The 24,454-nt window shown below is 37.6% G+C and overlaps 1 protein-coding gene across 1 annotated transcript in view; it reads right to left on the bottom strand.

The window, feature by feature from the left end:
- The window catches only part of BNC2 (basonuclin 2), a 286,450-nt gene that overhangs the window by 68,049 nt on the left and 193,947 nt on the right, over window positions 1-24,454 (bottom strand). The gene's annotated exons all lie outside the window — the stretch shown is intronic.

Genomic DNA, 24,454 nt, shown 5'->3' with positions numbered 1-24,454 from the left:
CACATACTCAAAAGACCACCATGGTGATAGGAACATCAATCTGGCATATGTGGCTCCCAGGGCACCTGTTAACAGTATGTATGTCCTGCCTAGAGATCCAGTAAATCTAGGGGACAGAGGATTTAACGTGTGCAATGCATGAATGTGCCCAAATTGACAGGGGGCAGTGAATTTAACTTAGGCCTAGCCCATGAAAACCAAGCTATGTGCTCTGATTTTGGATGCATCTGTCCAGTAAGAGCATTTCCCCCCTAATTTCCATAAAGGTTCAACATAGGCTAGAATATCTGCATTTAATCAGGTGTCCCAGAAGACTGATGGGAATCAGATTAGTCATGATAGAAAGCATCTGAGACTCTGGGAAGATCACACTACTCTGGACTATACAAGCCCCTACTACAGAAGGTTCCATTTCTTTTTCTTTCTTTCTTTCTTTCTTTCTTTTTTTATGACACATATAATGATGCTACGACCCATAATTTGTCTTTTTTTTTTTTTTTTTGCTAAGACTATATTTTCCCCTTAAATGATTCTGTTTAGAAAACATGCACGAAGAATATAGGTTTTTTTCTTTAGAACTAGAATTGGACTATTAAAAATAGCATCATTATTGTGTTTACAACAAACATTCACAAGGGCCCTAAATTGCACTTAAGCACAATTACCTTAATGTCAGTTGAGATTTTACGACACAACCGTGAGGCACTTTATTTTTAAGGCAGTTTAACTTGCTTCATTCGTAAGAACAGACATTCAAGTTTTAAATCTAAGGTTCTCAATAAGATGATTAAGCTACGCTCAGCAGTCTCTTTAAATATTTAAAAGATTTTTCATCATCTAAATATTTATGGCAACAACAGAGCCAGGTGCATTTTTTTCCCCTCCTGCTTGTCAGGAATAAGATATCCGTATCTTTTCTAAAGCTGGGGAGGGGGTTGCCTGAATAATAAAAAATTCCTACCAAGCTCTTTAGAATCCCAGAAACTGATGAGAAAACCTTATTCAAACATGTGCATTCAAAGTAATGTATAGTTCCCAGATACCCAGCAAGGCGCTGCCTTGAATGGTAGTTTGCAGGGCTAATAGCTGGAGAGGGCTTTCTTTAGAAGCGAGTACCTTCTGCCTGTTCCCATCACCATATCAGCAGCCTTTGACTGCTGCCATCATAAGGTGTATGGGGCTCTTTTTCTGAAAACATAATACAATCCCACAGATGAGGTGTGACCCAGGTGCTCCTCCCAGTCTGGAACTGCCTGCAGTAAGGTGCTCAGGGAGTCTGTTTGGCCTTGCTGGTTGTTAGCATGCCATTTCCTGGATGGCCACCCCACCAGGCTGTGAGCAGCCTCTTTAGGCACTGCAATGTCAGAAAGGCGTTTCTGAGTCATCTCCAACTGTGAGAGAGGGAACTCCTTAAGCATCCTGTTTATGAGAGAAGCTTAATGTCTTGATTAGAACAGTATTCAGTATCTCATTTATCCCAAAAAACATCTCTCGGAAGTAAATGGGGGCAGTTATTATTCTGTCCACTTTAGACAATAAAAGTCCAGGACTGCAAATTTTAATGATGTTAATTAGTCAGCTTTATTGGCAAAGTAGAGACCATACCCCTTGATACATAATGGAGTATTACATATTTTCTAATTCATTAATTCATTTTCAAATTTATATTTATTGATTGCTTATTAATGCCACACAACCATACTAGGAGCTAAATATACCAAATAATAAAACAGGAATGATCTCTGTTCTCAAAGACCTTAGAGTCTGGTGGGGGAGATGGATATTAAATAAACAAATAGGTAAACAGGTAAACATGAATAGGATTACAAAGTATGAAAAGTGCCATGAAAGAAAAGTATAGGAGCTATGAGAAGAGAAAAATAGGGAAAAATCATTTAGATGGGATGATATGTATGCTGAGAAGTGAGCATGAATTAGGCAGGGGAAGAGTCTGGGCTACAAGCATTAAACATGGCACAGCACACAGTGTGCATCCTTGAAACTTCTTTCAAATTAGCCAGTCAGGCCTATGAACAGGTAAAGAGCTTTTAAAGAATTTTCTGTTTTCTGCTGTCTCCTATCTTGAATTGTGATGTCTGGTATTGGAAAAGAGTGCTTTGCTGACAGACCTGGATTCTGGTTACAGTTCTACCATGGAGCCCCAGCCGTAGGTTCCTTTTCCCATTAATCCTCAAAGGAAGTGAGTACCTCCATTAGAGGGGTTCAGACCATCTGCCCTGGGCTATTGGAGAGCCAACAGGAAAAAATAACATGAACACAACACAATATAGATGCTGGACACATTTGAGATAGTAATCTCAGTCTTATTAGTTAATAAAATTAGTCTACTTGCCATAAGAGGAACACAAGTATATTCAGTTCTTTAAAAGACAAAGCACAATGTAAGCAAATTCAAATGTTAAAATTGGTACACCAATTATTATAGTTAAAATTTACAGCACTCTTGAGTATTTGCTGGGCCTTATGCCAAGCTCTTTACATGCTATCTCATTTAATTTTTATATCAATCTTCCAAGGTGAGTATTAGTATTCTCATTTTATTTTTTTTAAATGTTTTTTATTTATTTTTGAGAGACAGAAACAGTGCAAGCAGGGGAGGGTCAGAGAGAGAGGGAGACACAGAATCCAAAGCAGGCTCCAGGCTCTGAGCTAGCTGTCAGCACAGAGTCTGATGCGGGGCTTGACCTCACGAATCGTGAGATCATGACCTGAGCCGAAGCTGGACGCTTAACCGACTGAGCCACCCAGGAGCCCCAGTATTCTCATTTTATAGTAAGAAAGCTAAGGCTTAGAGAGGTTAAATTACTTAGGTCATTAGCATGTCGAGGCTCAATTCCGTTCATCTGATTCCAGAGCCTAAGTTTAGGGATTATTTTTACTAATCTATTATTAGTTAATAAATTATTAATTATATTACCATACAATGACCAAACATTTTAACCATATCACAGTAAACTCCATCAGTTGTTCCTCTCACATACCTCAAATACATCCCTCTCCTGTTTACCATCAAATATAGCTCCTCCGTGAAACCTTAAATCACCTTCTAACTGGTTGTTTTGCCTATAATATCTTTGATTTCCAATCCATCCTCTCTCATATCCTATCATTGCAATATCAACTGCTATTCCATCCTCAGAATTCGACTTTCTGAATGTCATTCCTCACTTTAAAACCTCAGTGTGACCAGACCACCTAAAACACGAAGACCACATTTGGTAGCTGGGTATTCACAAATTCATAGCACCTGAGCCATGCAGCTGGCTGCCCCCAGCCCCTCTACTCCTTCTGTCCACAAGCCCTCCAGACCAGCCCCCTGGCTGGAGCACATCTCTGGCTACATTCATGCTGACTCTGTGTCTGCCTTTTCACCACATTCCCTCTCTCTCTGCCCCTCTCCAAGAATATTTTCCTTGCTGTACAGACTCCCATTCATCCACCAAAACTCATCTCAACTCTCATGTGCCTCACTTAGCTTCCTCCCATCTTTAGTAACCTTGTGTATCTCCAAATCCAGGGCATTTAATGAGCATCCAATACACCTGACTTTTTGCCACTTCTTGCATTCTTATTTAACAGCTACACTTTTAAATTTCTAAATGTATATAACTTGTCTCTGTAATCAAATGAAAGCTCACAGATGGCAAGAATAGCATTATTTTTCTGTGATTTTCCAGGGTTCAAACCCAAAGGAGGTAATACGAATAATATCCAGAATGAAGAAATCTTACATTCAAAATTCAAACTTCATGTGTGACTGAACAATTAGAGTCTGTTTTGTCCTTGACCATCTGGTCACAAATACAGGTCTGTATTATGTCAAACCATCTTTGACATAGGCTTGCAAAGTGTGGCTAAGGGATTTAGTTTTGTGGGATAGGTAGGGCAGGGATACAGGTGAGAGAAAAATTATTATCCTTCTTTAATCATTTTAAATATGGTACTAAAAAGAGCATATTTAGAAACCTGTCACTTTTGTTTTAAGATCACACTAATATTTAATATCTATTTGGAGCATTTTACCTAACCAAATACTTTCGCAGGAATGAGACAGGTAGTATACGGGTTGCCCAATATCTCACATTAGTTAACTGACCATCAGAATGTGAAGCCATTTCTACAATGTAGAATCTCTTTCAGCATCCCAGCATAAATCACCAGGCAGTAGAAAATCGTGGTTAACAGCAAAGACTCCAGAGCTAAACCATCTTAATTCAAATCCCAGATCTGTCCCTTATTAGCTGTGTAACCTTGGGCAAGCTACTTACATGATCTCAGTTTCCTCATCTGTGGAATAAAGTTAGCAATCATACTTAGTACACAGTGTTGTTCTGGGGATAAAATGAGCAACAATACACTTGGAATGGTGTAAGAGGTCTATAATATTTGCTTTATCATATATGCTCTTTAGCATGTGTGCGTGTGTGTGTGTGTGTGTGTGTGTGAGAGAGAGACAGAGAGAGAGAGACAGAGAGAGAGAGATAGAGAGAGAGAGAGAGAGAGAGAGAGTGAGGGAGAGAGGGAAAGACAAAGAGAAAGAAGTCTAATTAGCTTTTCAAACAACCAGCTGAAGGGAGTCTTTATTATTCACATAAACGGGTAAGGCTTATTCTTTTCACCAAAATCTTATGGAACAAATGAAACAACTTACTTCATGAGTCAGTGATGAAAAGCATTCCTCAACACATCTTTTGACTGATATGATATCATGCTTTTTTATGTAATGCTCTTTAAGTCTCCAACTGTCAACACTTCTCACACATTTTTCTCTCACAACCATTCAATGAAACGAATGGATGGATAGATGGCTGCATGTACAGATGGTGAGTAAAAGGTGACTAAAACCTTAGATTCTGAGAAGTTAAAATTCTTGATTAAGGTCAAGTAAAAACTGGCTTTCGTACTGCCCAGTCCAATGTCCATACAAACCAATCTTACTTCTCTGGAGTTCACCTGTCCTGGGCTGCACACAAAATCTAAGAAGTATGAATAGGCACCCTATAAACTCCCTCTCCACGAATGGAAACCTTCACCTACCCATTAGGAGTGGGGTAGAGGCTAAGTAAGTGTATTACCCTTTCTCTGTGCTGAATATAACCAACTCTCAAAGGAAGGTCAAGAGACTCCAGGTTTGCCCTGTAGGGTAGTCAGAACTCGAGGACTGTTGTAGATACCCACAGAAATCTACTGCTGAATTGCACCAGCTGAATTGCTTAACAACAGAGAAAAAGTGAGTATATTTGAGGAATATCAAGACACTTTACCATTTTCTTGGATATTTAAAACGCATTTCTTATTTGCAAGGGTGTTGTTGGACTTTACACTTCCTAACATGTACTTTATAAACTGCTAATCCCAGGAAACGGTCTTCCTGGGAAAGGTAATATATTCTATGGTTCTTTCTTAGGAGGCGGGAAAGAAGGAGATACACAATGCTTATCCTTATATTAAAAGGTTAAATTTGGGTTAATACTTTTTTTAATGGCTAATTTTATGTTATGTGCACTTACTTCTTTGAGTTTTAATTTTTTTAATGTTTATTTATTTTTGAGAGAGAGAGACAGGGTGTGAGTGGGGAAGGGGCAGAGTCAGAGAAGGAGACACAGAATCTGAAGCAGGTTTCAGGCTCTGAGCTGTCAGCACAGAGCCCAACGTGGGGCTCAAATTCATGAACCGTGAGATCATAACCTGAGCTGAAGTTGGATGCTCAACTGACAGAGCCACCCAGACACCCCTGGGCTAACACTTTTTCACCTAGTCTTTCTCTATCTCATCTGACTTTCCACCAACAATTACTAGCACCCCACAGAAAAAATGCTTTGTGGGAATACTGGTTTAGACAAATTTTCCCACTCTGCTTTGTATCTTTTTCTGCTCTTATTCTTCATTGGGCTGAAGAATTCACTTGAAGAACATCATTCTGGCAGTTCCTTTGTGTCTTCTAAGATTCAGAAACAAGGCCCTCCACAAGTATGAAGAGGTCACAGAATCAAGTAGGAAAACTAGACAAAAAGCTTAAAATTGCAGGAAACCCATTCTTTATACAAAAACACAATGCTGCTCCATTTTATAAGATTCCTAGTAGCAGTAAGATCCAGAAAGGAAAGACTGTAAATTGGTATTCCAGTCTCTCAGGTGATGATGGAATGGGGTTAATCCCGTAGAAGGCAAAACAAATGCATAAATATCAGAAGGTGGTTTCCTTAGCCTCATGAACCAAACCAAAGTAAGAGCTATAGCAGATATATCTTACTCTACTCTAGATTCACATGATTGGGAATTTTTACCTTACCAATAAGACTTTCCAAAAGCACAGGTGAAAATTTCCTGCCATGACATTTACAGGAATTATTTCTTGCCCCAAGACAGTATTGGTATGAAGAAGTGGAATTGTGCAGTTTCCTAGAGAGAGTATATAAAAGAAAAATAGAAAAGGCAAGAAATGCAACAAAAAAAAATCTTAAAATGTAATATACATGGTTTATCACCTATATTTTTAAATCCCAAAACATTACAACAAATGCCAATTCTAAGGAGAACTGGTATGGTTAGGAATTAGGATATTTTGAGGGTTAGAAAAAGGGGGGCACCTGGGTAGCCTAGTTGGCTAAGCATCCAACTCTTGTGTTCAGCTCAGGTCATGATCTCATGGTTCATCAGATCAAGCCCTGCTTCTGGCTCTGTGCTAAGAGCATGGAGCCTGCTTGGGATTCTTTTTCTCTGTCCCTATCCCCGGCACACTCACTCACTTACTCTCTCTCTTTCTCAAAATAAATAAATAGACTTTTTTTTAAAAAAAGGAAACAAAATATTCTTTTCCCAGGGCGCAGTTTGATACCATACCAGGAATATGCTCAAGGGAAGGAATAAATGACTCTGTACCCCTATAACGTGCTTTAGCAGATCTAAGCACTTTTTGCTCCTTTTTGTTTTTCTAAGGGATCTTTTAAAATCAGACACACAAAATATATGGGCACAAAGGCGGGGGGCGGGGGGAGAATAATCATGTTATCAGTCAACATCACACAATACAGCTCTCTGGGAACTGTCCTAGTCAGATGGTAACATGACAAATTTAAGAGACAGGAAAGTAGGGATCAAGCAGCCTCTCATAAAAAATCTGATTAATGGTAACCTGGCAGAGTTGACTTAAATAAGGCATCTCTAATTATGCCTGGCAACTTTTTACTAACATTGATATCTATAGTCACATTATTTATTCGAGTTTTTGTCACCATAATGTTATAAATATATATGGATATACAAACTACAAATCAATAGCACCTTTATAAATATTTAAAGTACCATTATTTAGCAATTATGTGGTCCTCTTCATGTGCCAACACTATACAATTTTTAACATGCCAATAAGCCCATTAACAATATTTATGGTTACATTTATAAAGTTTTAAGGGGTTTCATACTGAAAATATAGTTCAATAAGAAAAACAACCTCGTAGTGAATTGGAAAACAAATTTACTGCTATAAAGAAATGAAGATACCCTGAATGAATATAAGCATATTCAGCACCTACAATCAAGTCAAAATCCTTGAGGAAAATTTTCAAGTAATAACACATCCCCTGGATTTAACAGATGTCAACTCGGAAATATCACTCATTTTGTAAGTCATAGTTTCCTCATCTTTGCCTATACTGTACGTGGAAATGCATACAAAGATAAATGGTAAATAATCAAGTTCCATAAGAAAAGCAGTAATTTGTACAATTTACTGAGAATCAAACTTCTTAGAAGTTCTGGAAATAACTGCTTTAGGATTGTATGTATCATGAAACTAATGGAACACTGGGTGTCAACTATACTTCAATTAAAGAATGAAAAGAACCATTTTTAAAACTTCTTGATAGAGTAGCCAGTAAAAGAGAGGACACTAGAATCAAACGTCCGGATTTGAAACCCAGTTGTCTGCTACTTACAACATACATCAGAGCAACACTCTTGGTGTTTCTGACTCTTGGCTTCCTACTCTGCAAAATGGGAGGAACAGAACTTTCTAGGGCTTCTAGGCTAATGGGGGGATTAAATGAGATAGAATGTGTAAAACCATCAGCACAGAACTCCTATATAATTATAAATAGCACGGCTATGCTGACTAGGAGTAGCAGATTATATCCCACATCACACTACTGAGATTTTCTAGTAACAGTCAGTTCTGCTTGAACCTTACTGCTGACATTTTTTACTCTAATCTTTGTTTATAGAAGGAGTAAATAATCCAAACAAAGAACATTCCAGTATGCAGTGCTGATGGTTACATGATAAGGCAGGGCCTGGCACCAACACCAGGACTGGCTATCTAGTAAGGTGAAAACATGTAACTTTGATAATGAAGCTGTCTCCTGATTTATAGAAGCTACACTGTCTTAACTCTTGGGGAGTCAGAGCAGACCAAGATTTAGAGAAAATTGTGCCTGGAGGGGAGGGGAGATGAATATGCAGCCAGGATTTAAAGAAAGAAGATTTTAAGCTTGAAATACTAAAGTTGTTCTGAAGGAAAACAGTGTTTTAAAGTTCACAGAGAAAACTTTTTTAAAGAGAGATTTTTTTTAAAGAGAGATTTAAGTCCCATATCAGTAACTGTTACATTATAGACCAAAAAAAACTTCCACACTTCCTCCCCTAAATTCACCTCTTAATCACAGCGCCAAGAACTTCAATGAGGTCATCTGAATTTCATTTCAGCATTCATAACAGTATTAACACTCCAAGCAGAACAACAGCCTCTTAAGCTGTGAGGCCACGCTCTCATTTTAGCACGTAGGATGGTCACAGGTACACAGTCTCATTAACCACATTTACAATTTCTTTAAAAAATTCTGGAGTACTGCAACCAGAAATACTTCCCCAAATAAAACAGTATAATTGTAGCTGTCTGGTAGCTTTTTTCACTTTTATTCCAGAGGTGTAGTAAGAAGTGGACTCTGAAAAGCCAGTTGAAGAAACTGGCACAGATACTGGTCCATGAAAGCTTTTAAAACCTATCACAAACTTTATCCATTAAAACGTGGATGAAAATTGCAGAAAAATTTTTACCTTTTTAATGGTCAAGTGTAAAAAAAATTCATACCAAATTTTGAAAACTTCTTATATGCATAACAGGTTTTTGAAAAAGCCACAGAAACATGTATGTGATGGTAACTGGAGGCCACCCACTAGGCCCTGGACGAGACCTCAAAAGATGTTCAGGAGGATAATCATCATTTATCAGGGAAATTCCTGGACAGAACTAGCTTCTTTCCTGAGACTATTCTTAATCCTACGTTCAAGCCAAACTGTTTCCTATGCATGCATGATTATATGCCCGTGCGTCATTTGGCAAATTGAAATCCTACCTATCTTTGCCAGACTAGGTTAGAAAAAAGTAAATTCCTCTGTAAAGCTCTCTTGACCTTCTGGGATAGAAATAACCTTTTCCTTTGTTAAGAACTCCCACAGTATTTTATATCTAGACATTCTACATTGTAGTGAGTATTTTCTACCTAATATTTTAGTTACTTATGGAGATATATCACCTCTTCCTCTATTCTACAAGCTTCCTGATGGCAGAGAACTTGTTTCCTTCTTATAAGCTTCCTATTCAACACCTTGCTTATCGTAGGCCCACAATGCACATTTACTGGATGAAATAAATGGACCTTAATTACGTAGCATTAGTGTAACTACAAAGACAATTGAGGATACTTCCTATTTGCTCAAAGAGGCTTTAGCTACTGAGAACTTTCCAAAGTAGAATTACATTTCTACAATAATGCACAGCAGTACTTCATTATTATAACATTTCATTACCAATGAGAATGCAAGTACTATGGATGTTTTTAGTCACCAAATACTGATTACATATCAGACATTGTGCTAGGCACAGAAGATATCAACATAAGCAAAAAATGCTATCTTTGCCACTAAGGAATTTAAGGTCTTCTAACCAATACACGATGTTTAATTACTATACCAAAAGACTGTATTGCTTCTCAGGTAAATGTTCAATAATTAACAAATTTTTAAATTCAGCTCTAAAATCTAAGAGAAGACTTACTTCTCTTTCTGCTCAACACATCCTTACCATTTCTAGTGAAAGACATCTTGGACTTGATCACCATAGTAGTCAACTCTTAAATAGACAACTCTTTAACAGACAGACAACTCTTAAATAGGTTTTAATATATAAGGTTCCTGCCACATACTTGGGCAGCTGTAAACTAAATCACCAACATTTTGCAAAGAATAACACAAAGGAAAAAGAGATATAGTTCTTATATCTCTCACCACTAACACCTAGTACAAAACAACAAAATTCTTGAAGATTCTCTCACTGTAAGTCTTTTAAACCACTATCCATTCTGTTTTATTTCTGCCAAGGCTAAGTACAGACTCTTTACATATTATAGGAGCTTCCCCACCCCCAAATCATTGCTGAACAATCAGCTTTTCTTCCTTCCATCTAGGATATTCTGCCTTCTGCACATGAAAGATTCTACTTTTTTGAACTGTATAAGCTTTGTGTGTATTTTATTTTTTATTTTTTAAAGTACTCTCTATGCCCAATGTGGGGCTTGAATTTACAACCTGGAAATCAAGAGTCGCATGTTGTATCAACTGAGTCAGCTAGGTGCTCCGTAAGCTTTATACGTCTTAAATGCCTTCACCTAGATCACCCATTTCACTTTCCACATCACTCTCTATTAGCATCTTTAATACCAGCACAAATCACACTTCCCCTGGGAAACTGTCTTTCTGAAGAACCCATCTGGCCTGGAATCTTTTTATGCACTTAAGTCCTCAAATTCTAACACAAAAATATCTGCGTATTAGTATTTAAATGTTGATCAGTGTACTACAACCATTTTACCCAGGACAGATGCTCTGTAGACTCTGAGTATAGGAAACACATGAATATCTCTAATATTCAAGGGCATTGCACACATGTAAATTACTCAATAAATCCCACTGACAACACTGGTAGGAATCCATGCCACCTCCAAAATTTTCTAAAATGCAACAATAGATTCCTTTGTGGATATCCATCAAGGTTACCAAAAACCAATAAAGAATTGAATGAGACTCTTAATTTAAAATGAGAATTGGTCAAAAACAGTATCCTGGGTAAAGAGGTATTCTTTTAGGTTCCACATGAAAGCATGAAGTCCCAAAACCTGTCAGGAAAGCCAGAAATTTGTTATCTAGCCAAAGAAAGCTGCATTACTGGCTATTTTAAAAGAACTCTAAAGCTCCAAGTTATATCACTTAGCAACTAAAGAAGGAATATGAAGAGAGGTATTTTACATTTCTAAGAGGTAATCTGGCTAAGTTTTTAAACTTTAAGGCTCAGATGGGCGCTTTTCTTACAGTCCAGATTTTGGATTCTGAATATAAAGTAAATTTGTGTACACAGTATTTTTAAATCAAGTCTGTTTTCAGGCCTTAAGAGGTTGGACCATTTTTTCCTCTGGTGTCTAACAAATGACTAAAAAGACCTGTTTGTACCTCAGATGTTGGAGGAACTGTTCAGGAACAATTCATCCCTGCAAGGCTATGAGTCACAACACACTGCCAAGGTCAGGGAGACCTCTTCTAATCAAGGAAGCACTAGCCACATATTCAAGCTGCCCTAGAGAAGCTGGCCTCGGAGCCCACTATTTTTTATCCACAGGTCATCAATCATCTTTACAGAAGAGAAAATGTCCAGCTTTCTCATTGGGTAGAGAGCCTCCTGCTAGGCCTTCATCTGGTTTCCTTACTACCTAGCCAGTGATTTTCCTAGAAGTATATAACAGCTACTAAAAGGAAAAGCTCCTATTTGGTTATAAACGGAAAGGAGAGAGATCCACTTAAGACCACTGTGTGATGAAATTAGGAAATAAAAAGACAGGAAACACAGCTATTGGATATTGGAACAACTTTTCGCAGATGTATCTGACCTCTCTTTATGTATTCTCTCCTCACTTACTCTAAATTTGATGTATCATGCCACTAAGTCAGAAAAATTCACTGTGTTCAATGGAACTACATGTATTGTATACATTTGCAGCAGCTCTTCAAATACAAAAACAAGGTTAATTTCTTTTTCCTTGGTTGGAAATCAATAGGTCTTTAAGTCTTCACAGATTTTTGAATCATTTCCTTCTCTTCAAACTATGCACATTACAGCCTGGGGAAGATGAAGAGGAAATTCCAGGAGAATAAATTGGCCAACAGATGTTATCAAGTTTTATCAATGGGTGATGGACGAAATCTTCAGGGGATTTACTACCAGAGGTGGTATTTGGTGATAAACTGACAAAACTGCAAATCTCACTGAGCTAGTAAATTTCACTTAATCCTTAATTTGGGTAGTGGTTGTAGTTTTATACGAACAAAAAGTACCATATTTCCTTCCAGATGACCCCAAGTTTGAAGGTCTTATTAAAAGAGTTTTTCAGACCTATACCTGGGGACTGTCAGGAAAGACTCATTTGTTCCACCAAAAGTAGAGAGAAGGAAGGACAGGAGTAGGAGCTAATAGCACTTCAGCTTTTATTTAATGTAAATGCTTTCTCAGAAATGCTAATGGATATCACTAAATTTACTCTTCATCTAACTCCAGTAGCAGAAAAATCAAGTCTCTCTGTTGCTGAAGCAAAGGTATTTCTTTCCATATCACATAAAATAACATTTCACTGAAATAAGCACAAAGGAACCACTGTTAAGTATTTATGTACTCATGTGTCTATTCTAGCCAATAACGTGCTTAATACATTCATTTAAAAATCCATCAACAATGCTCCCTGTAAAATCTCATTGTTTTTTTTTTCTTAAAAATTTTTAACATTTATTTATGAGAGACAGAGAGAGACAGTGTGATGGGGGAGGTGCAGAGAGAGAAGGAGACACAGAATCTGAAGCAGGCCCCAGGATCTGAGCTGTCAGCACAGAGCCCAATGCGGGGCTTGAACCCAGGAATCCTGAGATCATGACCTGAGCGGAAGCTGGATGCTTAACTGACTGAGCCACCCAGGCGCCCCTAAAATCTCATTACTTGGTGATATTTATGATACAATGCAAACATTCACAACAGAATTAAAGATTAATGTGGACCCTATTTTTATTTAAACTACTGAACTACCTACCTACACAACACACACACACACACACACACACACACACACACACACATATACAGACACCTTATTTCTTGAAGAAAACTTGATAAACATATTCTTCAATATTTAAGCATTTTTTTCCTCTCTTGAAGTGGTGGGAAAAATTAAATACTTCAATTCAATTTGAAGATATAATTGTCCTGCTCTCAGACAGAAGAACCGAGCACTTCTTAAAACTGCTACTTCCACATGTGGTGAATAAAATTCTGACCAGTTTAAAAAGTTGTTGTGACTAAGAACACTATAACATCCTGAGTAGTAATAATCCTCAAGCCAAAAACTCACAATCAAAATAATGAGATCCTTTTTCTGCCTCTGTTGCAAAACCTGTAAAATGGGATAATGCTGACACAGAGCAGATCTGAAGACTATTAAAGATCATGAAAACAATAAAATAGAACCTGGGCAACAATGTAATTATATAAACAACCGATTGAACTAACTCGTTGCATGGTGACAAATGCACATCAAATAAAACTACTTTATTGTTCTACTTTATACTTTTACTTGCAATGTTAGACATACTTGCAAACATAGACAACTGCATAGTTTTAAGTACATCATAAAACTTTGATGTTTTAAGGGTTTCTATAAAAAACCATTATGAATAATTTTTATGAAAATATTTTTAATCAAAGAAAAAATCACCCTAAATATTAATTAGCAAGTATACTTGTCTAGGGAAGAGTAGCACTAGCAAAAAATCACAATTAACTTAATTCATGTAAGATAAACCTTTAAAAAACAAATTGAATGAAAACATAAGGCGCCTGTAAAATGGTGTAGAATACTGTTATTATTGTTTTGGTTATTTTTATAATAGCAAGGTAAGCAGCACATGTGGGCAAGTCCTGCCATTTTCTTCTGTAAGACAATAGTAGGATATCACAATTCTCAAGTGGAAACCTGTACCACGGTAGTCCCACTAAGGTGTGAGTCCCAATGATACACTCTAGTTCAAGCCTTCGGTGATGTGCTGTCAGCCAACATACAGGTCCACCTGATCATTCTGGAGCCCCCCTGGTTTTCAAGTGATGGGTTAATCTCTATTGTCCCCAGACCATAGAGCCTGAGAATTACCAGTTTTCAGACTCACTTTCATGTTCCTTCTGTGCAATGCCTTCCATCATTCAGGGAGGATGGCTAGAAGGCAGCTGGGAAGACAACAAAAGCAAGGGAAACACGGGAATGCTGAGCACAAAGACCAAAATGAAGAGTGAAAGCCAGGATATTGCACATTTTCATTATCTGGTTTTCACTCAGCCCTAACAATCTAGTTGCTTAGATAACTATTTAAAAAGAAAAGAATAAAATACTGGTAATCAAGAAATGGTTCTTAAAAGCAGCCTGCATTAGCAATCTATTATCTGTATCTTTCTTGAAATCAAATTCATTAACTTCCTTTCCTCTCCATCTTTTAGATGTTTTGTGACAAGCACACAAATCTCACTGTTCTCCCACTAGTAGGCAAGGAAGGTTGGCTGGGTGGCTTTTTTACTTGTTGCAATAACATTTTTTCCTAAAGTGTCTTAATTTCTATAGTCACAAGGATCTGTTAGCAAACGATGTATCTCCTGACACTTGGAAATTAAAAAAACACCCTTTCACGCTGAAAAAAGAAGTCCATAGTTATCAAATAAGCCACTTCTTTCTTTACTTTTAAGGGCAATCACTATAATAGACTTTAATATCTTGAGATTAATAATTCCTAAATATTCAATTCCAAACCTACTGCATTTATTCCTGGTCCCAGCAACATATTCTGGTTTTTGAAACTAGCAAAACTGCCTGTCAGTTTGCACTGACCCGGAAGGGAACTGACAGCAGGAAAAGAAAACTCACTTTCATGCACTGCTATCAGTACTACTGGCTATTTGCAGAATTCTTATGTCAACAGGACCAGTAAACAAGTGTTAATATTACAAGTGGAAGCAACATCCAGAGGGAATTCAATGTAGAGATCCGAGAGGGAACTGTGTCAGCTCCTGGAAGCCAGCACTCTGTCTGTGGCTGTCAGTGGTGTGAAATGGAGCTGCTTCAAAGACGACTGGGCTGTGACCTGGACACTGAATATCCCTGTGCCCAATGAGAGAGGATCAATGACTGTGTTTGCTGGGCTCTAGTCATCCCCTTGGCTAATGAAAGCTGCGCTGAAAGGCATGCTACGGGGCCTCTGGGCAGCCCGCAGCCTGGCATTAGCAGAGTCTGTTACAGCTTGGCTGGTGAGTGCACCAGGCACCAAAGGCTCCCTCACCCCCACCCCCTTCTATCCCATCAACTCCCCTCCGGCTGTCTGTTTAGTGTCACTCAGTTGGGATGGATCCTGTTAAAGATCTGACGCTTAGTGAGGACTCGGAGGTGTCTGGAACGCCTGCCTCTAATCATAAACACCACAGCTGGCAATGATGTGGTCAAAAAAAAAATCACCTTGATCCAGTACACATTCTCTTTGATGTCTCTGCAGCGAGTTCACTGCCCAGAGAAAAAGGTACTTTTTTTTTAAGTCTGAAAAAAAAATCAAGCTTGACATTCTCAAATCATAACCATATGACTTTCAATTCCATGCTTTAAAAAATTTCACATATATATATATATATATATATATATATATATATATATCATCACATTTTGTTCTAAGAAACTCAGAGAAGAGGCATCTGACAATGATAACATGAAACAGGTTTGGAAGATAATGGCAGTTTGAGAGGAAAACACTTCCAAAAGAGAAAAAAAAAGTCAGACTGCCACTACCAAAAAAGGAAGAAGCCTTCTGCCAAAGATTGCAAACTGCAGTGACCTTAAGTAAGAGACTGTAGCTGATTCAAGGGAAAATGAAAACTTTTCAAAGACAACACTGCTTGTGCTGCGCCACTGTTTATAAGTGCCTTATGCCCTCTTGCCTTTCGGGTGGCCTGGAAAACACACAGCCTCACTGTGCTTCCAGCCCCAGGCCACAGGGTTCTAATGAATATTCAGCCATATTAACATGCATCTTCTTTGTGTATTTTTTTTTAATCCTACCAGACAGGGCTGGTGTGAGCAACTTCCTTGAGTCCTTGTGATGCTGTGTCCGGTATCTATATTGTGAGATGCTTTTGCAAGTTAAAGGCTTAGATGCCCCAATGATTATGGGGAACCTAAAAACATCTAAACACAATAATCCTGTCTTTTAAAGAAAAGAGTTTACAATGAGTAACAATAATCCTGTCTTTTAAAGAAAAGAGTTTACAATGAATAACAATTTGAAAACAAAAAGAGTTTACAATGAATAAAAATAACAGTTACCTGAAGGTAACTCGGGAGATCTTCTTACATAAACAGATATAAGTATTAATTATTTATCATCAATGTGCATATTACAGATCTGGGTACCCCACACACCCCAGGATACAGGGTGAAAACTCAAAATAACTTTTATTTTTATCTGACAGCTAGTTCTTAATATATGTAGAAGCATATGAAACGAGGTCAGTTAATAAGTGTCCTGCTTTTTCCTTTTTAATCCTAAAATCTAAAGTAACTTGAAATTTTTCATATTAAGACTGTATAGTTATGCCTTAATAAAAAGGTGAAAAATAAAGTTTTCACCCAGATATTTTTATTTATTTATTTATTTTTAAGTTTATTTTGAGAGAGTGCCCACGCAAGCAAAGTGTGCAAACAGTAGAGGAGAGAGAGAGAGAGAGAGAGAGAGAGAGAGAGAGAGAGAGAAGGGGATGGGGAGAATCTTAAGCAGACTCCAAACTGTCAGTGCAGAGGCAGATGCGGACGGAGCTCCATTCCAAGAACCATGAGATCCTGACCTGAGCAGAATCAAGCGTCTGACACTTAACCAACTGAGCTACCGGGGTACCCCACTCCCGACAGTTTTTTTTTTTTTATAACAGTTTATTGTCAAATTGGTTTACATATAACACCTAGTATTTCTCCCCACAAGTGCCCTCCCTTCCCATAGTTTTAAAATGCTGAATTTGTCGGGAGAAAAGCATCTTTTATACTTACTGCAAATGTAGTAAAATAATTAGGGGATTCTGATTCCAAGTAAAATAAATGATAATGAGATGTTTTTGGTTTCTTTGATTCCGAGGAAAAAATAGCAAAACTGCTTTAAACTGGTCAGTTGCACTGTGACACAATCAGTGTTTAAGAAATCACTCTATAAATGGCACCCAGGAATGCGGCGGCAACACATGTCGTAACAATATCCAGACAAAGCCAAAAAGTTTGGATACTGCTCTGTTGTTCTAAACTGACTGAGGTTTTGCAGACTAACAACATTCCCCCATAATGATGGTGGTGTCTTTAGATTGAGATAAGATACAAATTTACTGAGGGTTATTTACTGTTGTGTATAAGGATCTGTGTGTTAAGGAGTAAAGTGGCTGCGTGGAGGAGAGCAACTTGGCTGGGCTCACAGCTGAGAAAGCTCAGGAGCTCGCACACCCCTATAAGGTAATTTCTTTCCTTTTATAAAGTAGGCAAGGCAATTAAATGTTAGTCAATCTCAGCACAATGAAAGGCAAGGATATGCTAATATACACCGAAATACTGGCATTTACTGCAATATTTACCTTACTATATTAAAGTTTTGTGATATATTAAGTATAGCTCTGCCAGAAATTTTAGTCCAATTATAATTACAAGTATGTTTTCAATTGTGTTCCTTGCCAGAAAGAAAGGCAGAAAGGGAAACAAAATCCTATATGCTAAAATTTACACAGACAAATTAATTTTAATGTCACCAAAAACAAAACGAAACACAAAAACCACCACCACCAAAAAAAAAAACCAAAAACAACCAAAAAGACTTAAGTAAATGTATGCACCTGACCTGATGTCCTGTGATAGAAAGCAGACTTTATTTTTATTTGTAGTAGTTTAAAGTTCATTAGTTTACTTCCTTCCTTCAAAACTTAGAGGATTGGTCATTTATTTCATTTCTAAAAGAAAGTTAGTCTGGGGTGTTTATATAAACAAAGTGAAGTGTAGGCTTAATGTAACCATATAAATTTTGATCTCAGAAAAGGAATGGAGGGGTCACAGAGTTGAGTACTGTTTTCTAAGTTGATCAATGTGTCAGATAATTGCATAATTCTCAACCACGCCTGAGATTTGTAGACCAATCTAAAACCCCGTTTGGCACAAGTATTTCATGCCAGCATGTCTACCAAATCCTTTTCAAAGCTGACTGGTCTGGAAGGAATATGAACAAACTGATTATTAGGACCCACCAGTTATTTTGCAAGGGTGAAATTCAAGAAGGAGGAGTGATAGAAGAGTATTGTATATGCATTGTCTACTATACAGACTTCTGTGTAGCTTGAATTCTTTATAGAACTAAATTTTATTCTAGAAAACACACCTTTTAAAGACAATACCCCACTTTGTTGCTATTCATCATATTCTCTTAAGATCTGTTGCATGAGACTTAAGATCAAAGGTGTAAAAGTCATATACTTTGATAAAACCAGAAAACAAATGTCTTATCATATAGTTTGATGTGTCAAACAAGAAAAACCCTGGTTGCATTACCAGCATGTCCTTATGTTAAGAAGAGAAGACATGCTTGCCAGAATTGTCGGATTAATCTTAAAGAGACACAAGCAAGAGCTTTGCTCCAATTTCTTTTAAATAAGATTGAATGCTCCCTTTGCTGACCTCCCTCTCAACCATCATTAAATTGCAATCCAGACTAGTGACTAGGGCCTCTTAGTCTCTCAGAGGTGCAACCTTCATTTGCATAATAAATCCCAGCACCTTAGCTAAGGAATAAGGGAAGAATAGATATCTAGGGTGTTTCTGAGGCAAAGCCCCAGCTGAAGCAATCAAAGGCAAGAGTGTAAAGTCTCAAAAGACAGAAACTCACCCTTTCTAGTAGGTTGGAGCTTTTGCTGTAAATCATCCTTCACAGCAGATTTAGGAGATAACTCCCTCTTAGGATATAGGGATTCAAAGAAGAGAAGTATCTCTTTGGACAGGAATGGGCAACCTTGCATGTGGAGAGAGTTTCTTGCTTTGGAGGCCTAATGAGCTCTAATGGAAGCATCTAGACTGATGAGGTTGTATATTTTAGGTAGACTTGGCAATGCTACTAACTAAGCAAACATAAAGATGACAGATCAGAAGGCTAGCTCAGGCTGAGATGACTGTTAACAACAATGACAACTGTAGGTGCCATTTATGGAGTCCTTACTTTGTGCCAGGCACTCAACTACCATTATCTCCAGTTTTGTTTTTGTTTTTTTGTAACCCTGTAAGGTACATTATCATCTATATTTTACAGAAGGGAAAAGAGGTTCATTGATGTTAAGTAATTTTGCTCAAATTCATATACCTAGGAAGAGAAAGAATTAGACTTTAACACATAATACCAAAGACTGTGCCCAGTGTCCTTCCAGATATGTAAAGGACCATCATCTCAGAATAGTTGTAGATGACCATACCCATGAGATAGGTAGGACTGGTGCTCTAAACCCTGAGACCAAAATCCAAGGAACACATTATCTTCAAGAATCCTCCTTTAGGGAATCTAAAGGACAGACTTCCATCAGACATCCATAGACTCTGGCTACTATGAAGGATGAAGTCAGTTCCCTTCCTCTCCAGGTAAATCTTTTACACATATGACTTCCATGAGGCCTATGAGGAAGCATTTTCCATGCTTGAAATCTTAGTGGGACCTTGAGCCAAGAGTATAACAATTATCCTGGACCATTCATTCATCACCACCCCAAAAATATCACCTCTGGAACACACTTGGGTGTGTCCAGCTTGAAATGCTCCTGACATAAGGGTCACAGAAAAGGGAAACATTACATCTGTGCTCTATGATATGGAAGATTTTGAGGAAGGAGGAGAGAAGCAAGAAAAGAATATCTTGAACAAGAAAGAAGCTGATGATTAGAAAAACATTAAAGGGTTAAGTATAAAACTGAGTAAGAAAAGAACTGGTGTAAGTTCAACTTGAATAGAGCAAGAGATTCCCATTCCTCTGGAATGTTGTATGTAGTTGAGTCTACAGGCACTTCTCACTATCTGTCTTGTTCCTATGTTTGGACAATCATGGTTTAGAAGGCAAGAGTTTGAACAGCAAGAGATACAACATTATCTGGGATAATATAGACGTATAACAATGGGACAGTACAGACAAAGGGAGATTCCTTTCAACCAAACAGCCCAGTCTCAATAATTTATTTGAACTGATTTCATTTTTGAGTATAAAGTTCACACACTGAATAGTTATATTCTGTGACTCCAAATTTCACCGTATATGCATACACTACAGGCATATGCTGTATAACTATGGGTTCCTTATACCAGACTACTTAAATAATTTTATACCTAAGATGTCCTGTGCTCAATATGGTGCAAGCATAGGTAAGAAAGAAAAACAGAACTACAACCAAAAAAACCACACAAAAACCAAAGGCTCCATAGCAATTCTGAAGAATTTTTCTCTAAAAAAGACGGAATTGGGACTCTCTCTAAACATACTAATTATTAGTATTATACCCCAGCCTCTACCCAATCTACATGGATTTAATTCATTCCCAATGTAGTTGTGGGCCAATCATCGGCACACTGAGCAGTGAGACACAGGAGGAACTCATTAAATCATCAGGACAATCATTAAAAACAAAATGCCAAAGGGACAGTGTTTATATTTTTTGAAGGGAAGGAAGTGGCCAGCCTTCCTGAGAGACTTCTAGAAGACTCAAGATACAACATATACGGCCAATGTATCTGCAAGACATTTGGTAGAAGCTGCTGTTTGAGAAAAAGCGAAAAGTAGTGGAAGCTCCATCTCTCCAAAACTCACCTGCCTGGTGTCCTTCCCTGAATCTCTTACCAACCAAATCAAAACCTCAAATCAAATTTCCACCAAGACACAGGGATTTGAATCTGTAGGAATGGGGAAATAATTGATGGTTTTGCAGTATAAGCAGTAAGTTCATGACCACTTCAGTGCTTTCTGAAATAACATATTAACATGGCAGTTTCTTATTACTTGCCATAGTAGGCAAATGTAAATGGTTTACATCATTAGATGTAGAGTAGAAAAATCTAATGATTTCTGCATGTATACGCATTTCTTATAATACGAAAGGGTAATGTACTTGTCTGAGGGAGGGGACAAGAGTTAGAAACTTGCCAGCTATTTTACATGTGTGCCTTTGTTTTTCTAAACATGTATTTTATGTCTTTCTTCTGGGGATTCTTTATAACACAAACTTTCTTAAAAGTGAGATTTCTTACCAATAGTAGACAACAACATTAAAACACCATGTCATGTTTAACTGGATTTTCAAATGTTCTGATCTTACCTTAAGTGGGAGGAATATGGGGTAATGAGCAAACATTTTTAAACCATAGCAAGAAATCCATGTGATGGCTACAACTGCTTTTAAATACTCATATTTTAGGCCTGTCTATGATAATGCTTCTTGGAAAAAATTATCAAGTTCCCTCCCCTCCAATAACATGCTCAACGTCCTCTTTTGCCAGAGGCATTCACTCATTATATAAATCAAACAAGCACACAGCACAAGACAAAAAGTGACTAGTAATGCCTGGCGCATTCCTCTGCTTGAGCTAAGATGATTTTGCTGCATTGCATGCAGATGTCAGGTATTTTAATAAAGAGCTCCATTGTGTAGGCCCCACTACTCCTCCATAGCTCCCAGCACTCCCCGTAAAGGGGGGCAGGGGGAGAGGGGAAGAGCGACAGCCATTCCAGCTGGAGCTGGAACCTCATCTGAGTCAGGAAAACCACAGCTCATAAGCAAAGAGGAAGCATAATGTTCTACAAGGACAAAACATTAGCAGAAATGTCACTCAGCCCCAGTTCCACATGTTGGCTGCCACGGCCTCTTCCTCCTAGCATGCCCGATTGATATAAATTCCATCTGCTCAGCAGCCAAGTGACAGAGAAGAAATACCGGCATCTGGTCTCCATTGCTGTCGGGTTTTTGTTCCATGTTAGACCTTAGCTAGAAACATATGAAGAGATGAAGGTGCTGGCAAATGACTAAAAGCCTGAACTGGCATAAAGGAGACTTTCTGATGCTTTTCACACTTCCCTCTGGATTTTTTACATGGAGGGGAAGGGTGTGACAGAGACCTGATAAACTAAACAGTGAAAGCCAACAGGCCTGAAGGTCATTTCATGTTTTTTAGGGTTTGGGATTTTTTAAAAGAGTTTCAATGTTAAAAACTATAAAGGGTAACACTAGTCCTCTTTCTATCCACTTAATGCAACTAAGTCACATAAGAATGTTCAACAGCAAATATTTTTTTTCCTTCCTCTTAAACATCCACTAGTTTGGACCCACTCCACAGGCACTTTATATTTTCCTGAGGAGCAAGCTGAAAAATGCCAAAACTTGAAACTACCAGTTCGCTTTTAACCCCCAGCTGTCCAGAAAAGTATAAAGTCACCTATGAAGCCTAAAACCTAAGGGGAAATAAAAGTAAAGTAAGCTCCATAAAGAAAGCTGGCTACCCCAACAGTTCACTTCCCCTCACGTGATTGTTTACTTATTCACTTGTTCAGGAGACTGAGAAAAGTACAAAAAAAAAAAAAAAAAGAAAGCAGAGGTGGTAAAAGAAAACATGGGTATCGATTTTTCTTTTTTTTTTAGTGTCTGCATGTTTGCACAGCAGTAACAGTGAAAATGACTCCATTCATGTATATAACATGGAAATTTTTTTTTTTAAGATTGAGGTCAGGTCTGAAAGTTCCCTGGGAAAACAACTGTGAGGATAAATCCTGTCAGATGCTCTTCAAAATATGACAAAAGGTATAATATGTATAAACTTTCTAGCAAAATAGAAAAAAAATTCCAAAAATCTCAACAACTGTACTATCTTACATCTCTGATGTTAGCTTCACCTAAACCCCAAAATCAAAAATCCTGAAAGCAAAAAACACTGCTATATGGGATTGTAATGTGAATTAAACTGCTTATTCAACCTCTTCCTTTCCTCTTTATCACTTTGTGAACACTTGACGTAAGACCACAATGCACAGTAAGAAAAGTGAATCATGATAAAAACAATAATATGAAATAAAATGACAAGGAAGCCAATAGGAACAGAGTTGATGATAACCCCTTCAAGACTGTCAATCTTGGGACTAATCACTATGGGTGCTAATGACTCAGGAATTTATAATGAAGTACAGATTATGATCAACTGCCAGATACTTAGAAGCAGGTTTACCAGAGACCTAATGAGGCTTAAGCCTCAGCTCCCTCATCCGCCCAAGCCCTTACTTTCAGGGAGTTGTGGAACTTTCTAGATGGAGAAGGGAAGCCAGGTTGCAACCAGGAAAGATTTCTATGCACACATTTCTGGTTTGCATAGAAATTCCCTAAGGGGATATCAGAAGAAAAGGGCCTGAACCTCCATGACTACAGTAATTTTGTTTTTCAGGCTGATTTCTTGTTCTAAATATACATTCATTATCGTACCTAAAAATCACTAAACATTTAAATTAAATAATATGTTTGATAATTAGGACTCTCCTGTTTATATATGTGATAATCATTTGAAGATGTTTTGAATATTTTAAATAATCAAATATTTTTAAAATAACACCCCAGTAGATGAAAAAATAGGTAACTGGCATACAACATACTTTACCTCAAGAAATTAAAAATTCTGGCTGAACAACTGTATTCAGTAAGATGGAAACTCACTAAATAAAAATACAACATAAAAATACTAATAGATAAAGGAACTATTTCAATTGCCTTGAAAACTGGAAGATCTAAGTCAGATTTAACAATCAAAGGTTAATAAAAGCACATGAAACTTAAAACAAAACTAAAACCAAAAAACCTCCGAGGCAAAAACAAATGAAAAACAGAAGCAAAAAAATAGCTAAAAGCTAAAGAGCTACTAAGAACAGATATTCATAGCATAAACAGACTACAGGCTAATTTCCTTAAGATATAAAAAAGTGCTGGGGCACCTGGGTGGCTCAGTCAGTTAAGCGTCTGGCTTTGGCTCAGGTCATGATATCATGGTTCATGGGTTCGAGCCCCACATCAGGCTCTGTGCTGACAGCTCAGAGCCTGGAGCCTGCTTCAGGTTCTGTATCTCTCTCTCTCTCTGACCCTCCCCTGCTTGTACTGTCTCTCTCTGTCTCTCAAAAATAAATAAAAAGCATTAAAAAAATTTTAAAAGATATAAAAAAGTGCTAAAAATGATAAGAAAAAGAATTTACAATGAAATTAGAAATGTATAAAGACTTGAAAAGACATTTTGAAAAA

The sequence above is a fragment of the Suricata suricatta genome, chromosome 13, assembly GCF_006229205.1.
Source record: "Suricata suricatta isolate VVHF042 chromosome 13, meerkat_22Aug2017_6uvM2_HiC, whole genome shotgun sequence".
NCBI classification, from domain to species: domain Eukaryota; kingdom Metazoa; phylum Chordata; class Mammalia; order Carnivora; family Herpestidae; genus Suricata; species Suricata suricatta.
The sequence above is the reverse complement of the archived record's forward strand: the minus strand, read 5'-3'. Positions and strand labels throughout refer to the sequence as shown.